The sequence below is a fragment of the Aptenodytes patagonicus genome, unplaced genomic scaffold (assembly GCF_965638725.1).
Source record: "Aptenodytes patagonicus unplaced genomic scaffold, bAptPat1.pri.cur scaffold_124, whole genome shotgun sequence".
Taxonomy (NCBI): domain Eukaryota; kingdom Metazoa; phylum Chordata; class Aves; order Sphenisciformes; family Spheniscidae; genus Aptenodytes; species Aptenodytes patagonicus.
In genome coordinates this window covers 49,736-58,878 of record NW_027472067.1, presented here as the reverse complement: position 1 = coordinate 58,878, position 9,143 = coordinate 49,736, and positions in this window count along the sequence as shown.

The window sequence follows — 9,143 nt, the reverse complement described above, 5'->3', positions numbered from 1 at the left end:
ACAGGAACACAAGGTTAAAAAAGAGATGTTGCCCACAGCCGTCCCCGAAGCTTGCGCAACGACACAGGCGGGAGCCAGCGGCTGTGCTGCGCAGCTTTCCAGGTGCTCTCAGCCAGCGGTCAGTGCTCCTGCGCTTCAGGAAGGAAGCACGGCGTTGCTTCCCAGCTCCTGATTTCACCCAAGCCCACGCAAGGGAAGGCTCCCTGTCCATGCCCTTTCCCTTGAAATGCAACAGCGGGTGGCCAGAAAACATGGCTTTTTCAGGAGCCCCTCCTTTTGCAGGCAAGTCCCAGGCCCCTACCAGTTGCTGCTCAAAAGGCAGGCTGCCAGCCACACTTACGCTTTCAGCTCTTCCACCTTTGCCTGCTTGCTTGGCTTCTCCATGGCTCGCATCCAATCCTTGTAGAGGTCGATGACGAGGAGCTTGGCGGGGATGCTTCGGAGGAAGTCCTGCAATGCCAAGGGCTCCAGGTGAGCCTCGGAACACTCCAGGCCAGCCGGGAGCCCTTCCAGCTGCCGGTCAGAAGCGCTCACCTTCAAGATGACGGCCAGCAGGAGCACAGGCTGGCTTCCTAGGTCGACGTCCACACCGCTGTCAAGGGCTTCCTTGAGCTCCCGAACTGCTGTCCCGCTGGCAGCTCTCCGGAATATCCCCTCTGTCGATGGCCCTTGTTGGTGCAGGATATTCAGGAGCTCCTGCAGGAGATGCAGGAGGACAGTTGCTTGGCTGAAGAGCTGCCTTCTGACAGCGGTGGCCATGGCCAGAGCTCTGCCCCAGACCTGGCTCCCTCCCTCTGCAAAGGGACTGGGATCAGGGTGTGAGCCAGGGGTGAAAAGCCCAGTTCCCCGTCCCCGGAGCCCCTGGGGACACTCCTTCTCCGGAGCAGCTGGAGGGCTGGGGACCCCCTGTCCAGGCTGGCTTACCTGGATGGGCTGGGGCAGCGTGCCATCCTCCCCGCAGAGGGCTGCCAGGGGCTGTCCAAAGAGCGCCCTGCTGCAGCCGGAGCCTGCCTGCCCTGGCGCCTGGGCAGCGGCCGGGGTCCACCGCAGAGCAAAGGGCCAGGGCAGCCCCCTCCTCCTCCTCCTCCTGCTCCTTCCTGCTACAAAGGAAAACAGAGAAGAGCCCATCAATGGAGACCACCAGGCCAGCGCTCTCAAAGCCTGCCCTGCCCTGCCCTGCCCTGCCTGCAGCACGGTGCTGAGCGGTGCAGCAGGACAGGCAGGGAGTGGGCAGCTGGAACCACAGCTCCTGCGCAGTGGCTCCAGCTCGGAGGATCCTGAGAGCTGGCGTGACACCGTGACAGCCTGGCCCGGCCCTCGCCCTGTCCTCCTCCAAGCTGTGCACAGCAGCAGAGGCTCCGTGTCCTCGGAGAACCATGTTCAGTGGCTGCTGCCCAGCGGGTGTCCTTCCTCGTCCAGGTGACGTCCTCCCTTGGGGTGCCAAACCTGCATGGCGACACTCAGGGGACAAGTGAGCAGAGCTCCTGCCGACTCCCGCCGAGGAGCAGGGACCCATCTGCCTGGCTCTGAGGATGGAGCAGAGGCAGGCACCACCTCGAGCGCTCGGCAATGTGCCCTCTGCCCCTGCGTGCAAGGGAGAAACATTAGGTGGGAACGAAGGGACCCCGAGGGCTCAACGCTCTCCTGCTGCAGAGCGATGGGGAACGACTTGCTCGGGGCGAAGGACAGCCGCAGCAGCATCCCATCTTCTGCAGAAGTGCCGGTTGCAGGAGGAAAAGGAGGCCCTCCCTGCCTTTCTTTCCAAAACTCACCTGCCGAGTGGCAACGTCCCCCTCCATTGCCAGAAGGGACCGGCAGAGGCCCTTGCTTGGGATCATCCTGCAAGAACCAGGCTGTGCTTAGAGCAGCCCCACAGCCAAAAGGGCCACCGGTGAGCTGCCACCTGGCACTGGCAGCCTGAGTGTGGCAGACCTGGAACCGTCTGCCCTGCCGGGCTCTCTGCCCCGCGCGGCAGGTTTCCTCCCAGTGCCACCAGCAAGGACACGCTGGTGTTCCTGGTGGCTCCCCAACCCTCTCAGCTCCCCAAGTGGCACCGCGGGACCCTCCCACAGAAGGTCACCCCACTCGACAGAGATCCCTGGCACGCCGGCACAGTGAGAGGTGGGTCAAAGGCAGCCATTCTCACCTTTGCCTGGCCCTCGATCAGGGTCTCCAGGCTCCTGGCGCTTAATGTCCTCCACTGGGCAAGAGAGAAGGAGTGGAAGAAGGTGAGAAGCGATGCCTCTGCTGCTCAGCTGGAGGGCCAGTGCTCAGGGGACAGAGCCGAGACAAGAGAGACACTCACGGCATGGCGGCGGCTCAGCTCCTTCTCCAGGAGTTTGACGGAGGGCAGTCGCGTCACCCGGGCTCTCTTCGCTCCTTCTGGTTGCCTGTGCACGGGAAGGGACAGAGAAAGAATGAGCCCCAAGCCACCTCCTCTCTCTCCAGCAAAAGGGATCCCAAACCCCCCCGGGTACCACCCCGGAGCCAAGCAGAGAGCAGAGCTGCCTGCAGAGCTCCTGCCTGCCACGTGCTCAGCCCTGCTTCCCCACCTGCCTCTCCCTGCTGCAGAGGAAGAAGAAGCTTTCCATCCACGCTCATCCCCCGTCTGCCCAAGAGCTGCCCACAGCCGTGGGGGCACCTCTCCCCAGCTGGAGAACTGTGTTCCCCCGTACGGCTGCGCCTAGAGCATCCCCCCGGCTTACCCCAGCAGTGTGCACACCCACAGCTCCTTCAGCGTCCGGGAGCTGCAGAAAGAGAGGAGAAACAGCAGGAGAAACAGCATCAGGCCCTGCTGCCCCCCAGCCCGTAGGCAGAGGCCGGTGCCTTCACAGCCCTACCCCGCGGGGAAGGACACAGGGGCAGGATGAAGCCCCCTGGGGCAGGACAGAGGCGCTGCCAAAGCCCTGGCTCCCTCTGTCCTGCCAGAGGAGCTGCTTTCGGCCTTCCCTTCTGGGGACCAAAAGGTGTCCAGGGGATGCACGACGTAGAAATGTCCCCCATCCCTCTCGTTCCAGCTGCCTGCATGCCCACCCCTCAGCCCCCACCTGGCCAACCCGGCCTCCCTCCCTCCCTCCCTGCCGGCGTGCAGAGGGCAGAGGCCATTCACAGGATGGCGTGGGCATGGTTGGGCAACTCTCCTGCCCCTTGCCAGCCCTGACCACAGCTGCCAGACCCCAGAGAGGACGGGGGCCAGCACCGCACTGCCCGGCCCTGCCGTGAGACGTGGCACCACGACTCACTTGAAAGTGGCAACACAGGAGCCGGTGGGCCAGATGAGGATGATGGAGGTCCTGTCCTCATCGCTGCCTTCCTCCTCCTCCTCCTCTTCGTCCTCCCCCGCCGCCTCCTTGCCGCCGCTCACCACCCACAGCTGGTCCAGGGCCAGGCAGAGCTGTGGGCGCACGGTGGTGCCACCGTGTCTGCAGAGAAGAGAGGCAGCCCTGGTGAGAGAGGTGGCCTCCTTGGGTGGCCCCGCGCAGAGCCCTGTCCCCCGCCTGCCGTTGGGACGGACACGGGTGCATCCAGCACCAAGGTGCCGGGGCCTGGGGCTGGTGCCAGGGTGTCCCTGCCCTGGTCCCAGGGCCAGGGCTGGGGGAAAGGCAGCTGGGCTCTGAGGGTCTTACTGCAACTTGGCGATGACCAGTTCCTCCTGGAGGAGGAGAAGGCACCTCTCGCTCCTCTTGCAGCCCCAGGTCAGCCGCACGTCTGCGCTCAGCACCGCCTCGGCATCGCTGAGAGCCTCTCTGCAGAGCAGAGAGTGGCGGGAATGAGGAAGGCAGCTGCTGCGGCACCCGGCCATGCCCGCCTGTCCCCGACCCCCAGGGAGAGTCCACCTGGAGCCGCAGCAGCAGTTGGCCTGGCCCATCCTGCCCGGGACAGGAGGACCCTCGCCGTGCACCAAGGACGCTGCCCAGCCGGCGACAGCGAGGATGGGAAGCGGGGTGCTGGTGCCGGTGCCGGGGCAGCGCTGCTCGGCCAGACCCTGCCTCCTCCCAGCGCTGCTCTGTGCCAGCACAGCTCCGTCCTGCTCTCTCTGCTGGCTGTTGGCTCCAACTGACCAACATTCCGAGCCCAATGGAAAGTGGGAGGGGCCCTGGGGGGGCCCTGGGGTGGGGGTTCTCTCCACTATGGCCATGTCTGCCTTGCACTGGGGAGCCCAGAGCAGGACACAGCAGGGGGGAAAGGACCACCTCCCTCCACCTGCTGCCAACGCTTTGCCTAGTGCAGCCCACAATGCAGGTAGCCTTCTTTGCCCCAGGGGCACTTTGCAGGCTCCAAATTGGTCAGCTTGGGGTCCACCATGACCCCAGGTGTCTGCACAGCTGCTTTCCAGCTGGGTGTCCCCCAGCATATACCCATGCAAGGGCTGGTTCCTCCCCATGTGCAGGACTTTGCTCTTCCCCTTGATGAACTGCAGGAGGTTCCTGCCAGCCCCTTCCTCCAGCCTGTCAAGGTCCCCCTGCTTGGCAGCACGACCCTTTGGTGCACGAGCCTCCCTGTCGTGTGCCATCGGCAAGCTGTCTGAGGGTACACTCTGCCCCATCATCCAGATCACTGAATGGGAACAGGACCCGCAGAGTGCAGCACAGGGCGTTGCAGACATGCACTTGATATGACACAACTTGTCACGGAAGGCTCAGAAATTTACTTTATTTTACTATATTTTTTCATTTTATATACAGCGCTTCCCCTTTTTATTCCTGCAAGCTATTAGAAGGTGTTCAAACTGTCTCATTTTTCATTTGAACATCACATCTCTTCATCGTGCTGATGTTATGTGTACCATCGGATCGGGTTATACTCTCGCATAGATCATTAGACAGTAGGTAGCCTAGACTATTGGACAGTAGAGAGCAGATTATCTGCAGTAATTGTGCTAACACCAGTGACAGGAGGTTGCATCTAGCTCTTGAGCCAAAGGATAGAAATCAAAGGCGTCTGTTGAACTCAGTGGGCTATTGATCAGCAGATTGAATTCACCACGTTCAAAAAAGAAAAGGTAGGTGAGAAAGGCATACTCTGTCTTGACTGCTACAATGCATGTTTTAGGAGCTGTGAAGACAAAGCATCCATGCCCCTCCCCCCGCCCCCTTCCTTAGAAAAGAAAAAGGACTAGAGAAAAAAGATTCAACTTCTAGAGCAATGGGGCTTTCAAGAGCCGACTAACTTTCCCTGTATCGTTCCCATTCTATGAGCCACTTTGTCTGACATTCCGCCTCTCCTCAGTACCAACATGAGACTCTTCCAGGAAAAACTAAACCAAGGAAAACAACTTGCTGTACAGCCAGTACACCTGTGCTGTGCTGTGGAAGCCACTCTCCATCATTTATCAGCAGTCCTGTTTAACGGGGGAGGTCCCGGGCAACTGGAGGCTTGCCAATGTGACGCCCATCTACAAGAAGGGCCAGAAGGAGGATCCGGGGAACTACAGGCCTGTCAGCCTGACCTCGGTGCCAGGGAAGATGATGGAGCGGTTCATCTTGAGGGCGCTCACAAGGCATGGGCGGGACAACCAGGGGATCAGGCCCAGCCAGCACGGGTTCATGAGAGGCAGGTCCTGCTTGACCAACCTGATCTCCTTCTATGACCAGGTGACCCGCCTAGTGGACGAGGGAAAGGCTGTGGATGTGTCTACCTGGACTTCAGCAAGGCCTTTGACACCGTCTCCCACAGCATTCTCCTAGAGAAGCTGGAGGCTCACGGCTTAGACAGGTGGACTCTGCGCTGGGTCAAAAACTGGCTGGACGGCCGGGCCCAGAGAGTTGTGGTGAATGGAGTTCAATCCAGTTGGCGGCCGGTCACGAGCGGTGTTCCCCAGGGCTCAGTTTTGGGGCCGGTCTTGTTCAATATCTTTATCGATGACCTGGATGAGGGGATCGAGTGCACCCTCAGTCAGTTTGCAGACGACACCAAGTTGGGTGGGAGTGTTGATCTGCTCGAGGGTAGGAAGGCTCTGCAGAGGGACCTGGACAGGCTGGATCGATGGGCCGAGGCCAACTGGATGAGATTCAACAAGGCCAAGTGCCGGGTCCTGCATTTCGGCCACAACAACCCCATGCAGCGCTACAAGCTTGGGGAAGAGTGGCTGGAAAGCTGCCTGGCAGAAAAGGACCTGGGGCTGTTGGTCGACAGCCGGCTGAACATGAGCTGGCAGTGTGCCCAGGCGGCCAAGAAGGCCAATGGCATCCTGGCCTGTATCAGAAATAGTGTGGCCAGCAGGAGTAGGGAAGTGATCGCCCGCCTGTACTTGGCACTGGTGAGGCCGCACCTCGAATACTGTGTTCAGTTTTGGGCCCCTCACTACAAGAAGGACATCGAGGTGCTGGAGCGTGTCCAGAGAAGGGCAACGAGGCTGGTGAGGGGTCTGGAGAACAAGTCTGATGAGGAGTGGCTGAGGGAACTGGGGTTGTTTAGCCTGGAGAAGAGGAGGCTGAGGGGAGACCTCATCGCTCTCTACAACCACCTGAAAGGAGGTTGTAGCGAGGTGGGTGTCGGTCTCTTCTCCCAAGGAACAAGCGATAGGACGAGAGGAAACGGCCTCAAGTTGCGCCAGGGGAGGTTTAGATTGGACATGAGGAAAAATTTCTTTACTGAAAGAGTGGTGAAACATTGGAACAGGCTGCCCGGGGCAGTGGTTGAGTCACCATCCCTGGAAGTATTTAAAAGACGTGTAGATGAGGCGCTTAGGGACATGGTTTAGTGGGTATGGTGGTGTTGGGTTGACGGTTGGACTCGATGATCTTAGAGGTCTTTTCCAACCTTAATGATCCTATGATTCTCTCCCCTCCTTTTCCCTCCCACCCTTTCTGCTCTGTCCCTCTGTCCTGCTCTCTGTCCCATTTCTCTGTCACTCCACTCCCCTGGCGCCTTTTCTGCCTCTCTGCCCCCCTGGCCCGCTCCCTCACCCCGCCCGTGTCAGTCTGTCCCTCTGTCCTCCTTCCTGCCCTTCTCCTTCTCTCTCTGTCCCTCTGTCCTGCTGCTTATCACTATTTTTCGCCCTGCACCCCGCTGTCCCCCTTCCCCTCCAGCTCTTTCCCGCTCTGTCCCTCTGCCGGCTCCTCACCAGGATTTTTCCTTCCTCCACTCCCTGCCCAGCTCCTCCTCCCCATTCTCTTCGTCCCTCTGACCATCTCCACTCCCTCTGTCCGTCTCCCGTCCCTCTCCGGGCACCCCACCGCCCGGCCCCACCCCTCTCTGCCGCTCTGTCCCTCTCTCCTCCTCCTCCCTGCTCCACCAGGGCTCCAGAGCCTGGGCAGCCCCGCGGAGGCGGCCATGGGGCCTGCGGGGGGCGGGGCCCAGCTGGGGGACGGTGTCCCCGCAGGGTCAGACAGCAGGGAGGAGCACCCCGCGGCATGCTGGGAGCTGTAGTCCTGGGGCACGGGGCTGCCGGGCGGCCATGTTGGTCTCGGGAGGCGCGGTCCCTGCTCCAGCCGCGGCCCGGCTGAGGTGAGGGCTGGGGCCGCCCGTGAGGCGAGGGCAGGCAAGCAACTGGAGCTACAGAAGAGGAAGGGAGGAAAGGACAGACAGGCAGAGAAAGAAGTGCCTGAACTGAAAAATTTGCCAGGCGGTGCAGAGAGCGGGAGCTGCGGTGAGTCCCAGGCGCTTGGGGCCATGTCAGCCCTCTTCTGCCTCTCAGTCCCTCCCAGTCCCCAGCCCCCCCATCTCCCTCTGTGTCATGTTTTTGCTTCCCCGTACCTCTCTTCTTCTGGCATTGTGTTCTGCTCCCCGTCCCTCTCTTCTCCAAGGCCCTCTTTCCCTGTCGCTCTACCCGTCCCTGTCTCTTTCTCGCTGTCCCTCTCTCCTGCTCCCTGTCGCTCTTTTTTCCTTCCTCTGTCTCTGTCCTGCAGCACATTGCTCTTGTTTTCTTCTTTTTGTCCTGATCTGCATCCCGCTCTGTTTTTCACAGTCTCTCTGGCCTGTTCCCTGTCCTTCTTGGTCTCCCTTTGCCTGTGTCCCGCTCCCTGTCCTTGTCTTCCCCTCTCCCTCCTTCCTTCTGCTTCTCTTTGTTTTTCTCTCTTTCTCGCTCTGTCCTGCTCACTGTCACTGTGTTTTTTCATGCCGTATCCCACTGTCCCTGTCCTTCTTCCTGCCCATCTCTCCTCTCTCTGTCTCTCTCTGCTGCTCCCTTCTCCTTCCCCTCCCCGCTTCCTCCGTCTCTCTGCAGGGCTCCTGATGCCTCTCTTTCTTTCTCCATCCCTCTGTGCTGCTCACCGTCCCTGTTCTTCTCTTTCTCTTTGCTGTTATTCTTGTCTGTCGCTCTGTCCTGCTCCCTACCCTATCGTTTCTCACTATATCCCTCTGTCCTGCTCCCTGCCCCTATTCTTTTTTACTCCCTCTCCGTCCTGCTGCCCACCCCAGACTTTCCCCAGACTTTTTTGGCAATCTCTATCCTGCCCCCACTCCTTATTTTTCTCTCCCTCTCCTGCTCCCTCTCCCTCTTTCTGCCTCTCTTCCTCTTGCCCTGCTGCTTCTTTCTCCACCTCTGTCCTGCTCCCTGCCCATTTCTTCCTTGCGCTGTCCGTCTGTCCTGCTCCCTGTCCCCATCTTCTCTGTCTTGATTTCTCTGTCTTGCTGCCTGTCCCATCGTTTCTTGCTATACCCCTCCGTCCAGCTGGCTCTCCCTTTTATTTGTCCTCTCGTCCTCCTTCGTGCTTCTCAGCCCTCTTTTCCTCTTCGTCTGTCTCTGTCCTCCAGCCCATTGCTGGTTTTTTTTTTTCCCCCTTCTCAGTCTCTTCGTCAGGATCTGACCCTCGCTTTATTTCTCAGTCCCTTTGTTCTCTTCCCTGTCCTTCTCTCTCCATCTGTATGTCCCACTCCCTGTCCCTGTCTTTCTCTACCAGCCCTTCCTTCTTCCTCTCCTTCCGTCCCCACCTCTCTGTCCCGCTCCTGGTCCCTGCTTTTTATTCCTCCATCTCTCTGCAGGTCTCCTTGTCCCTATTTCTCTCGATCTGTCCATCTCTCTTGCCTTTCCCCTGCACCTTTCTTTCTCGGCTCCTCAGTCTTCTCCCTCGTCATATTTTTCTCTTTCTAGTCCTCTGTCCTTCTCCCCGTTGGCTTAAACTGAATGACCAGGTGTCCCTGTGCGCTGGTATTTCCTTAGCACTGCCCTAGGGAAGATCAGTGTTTTTAGGACTAGGGAT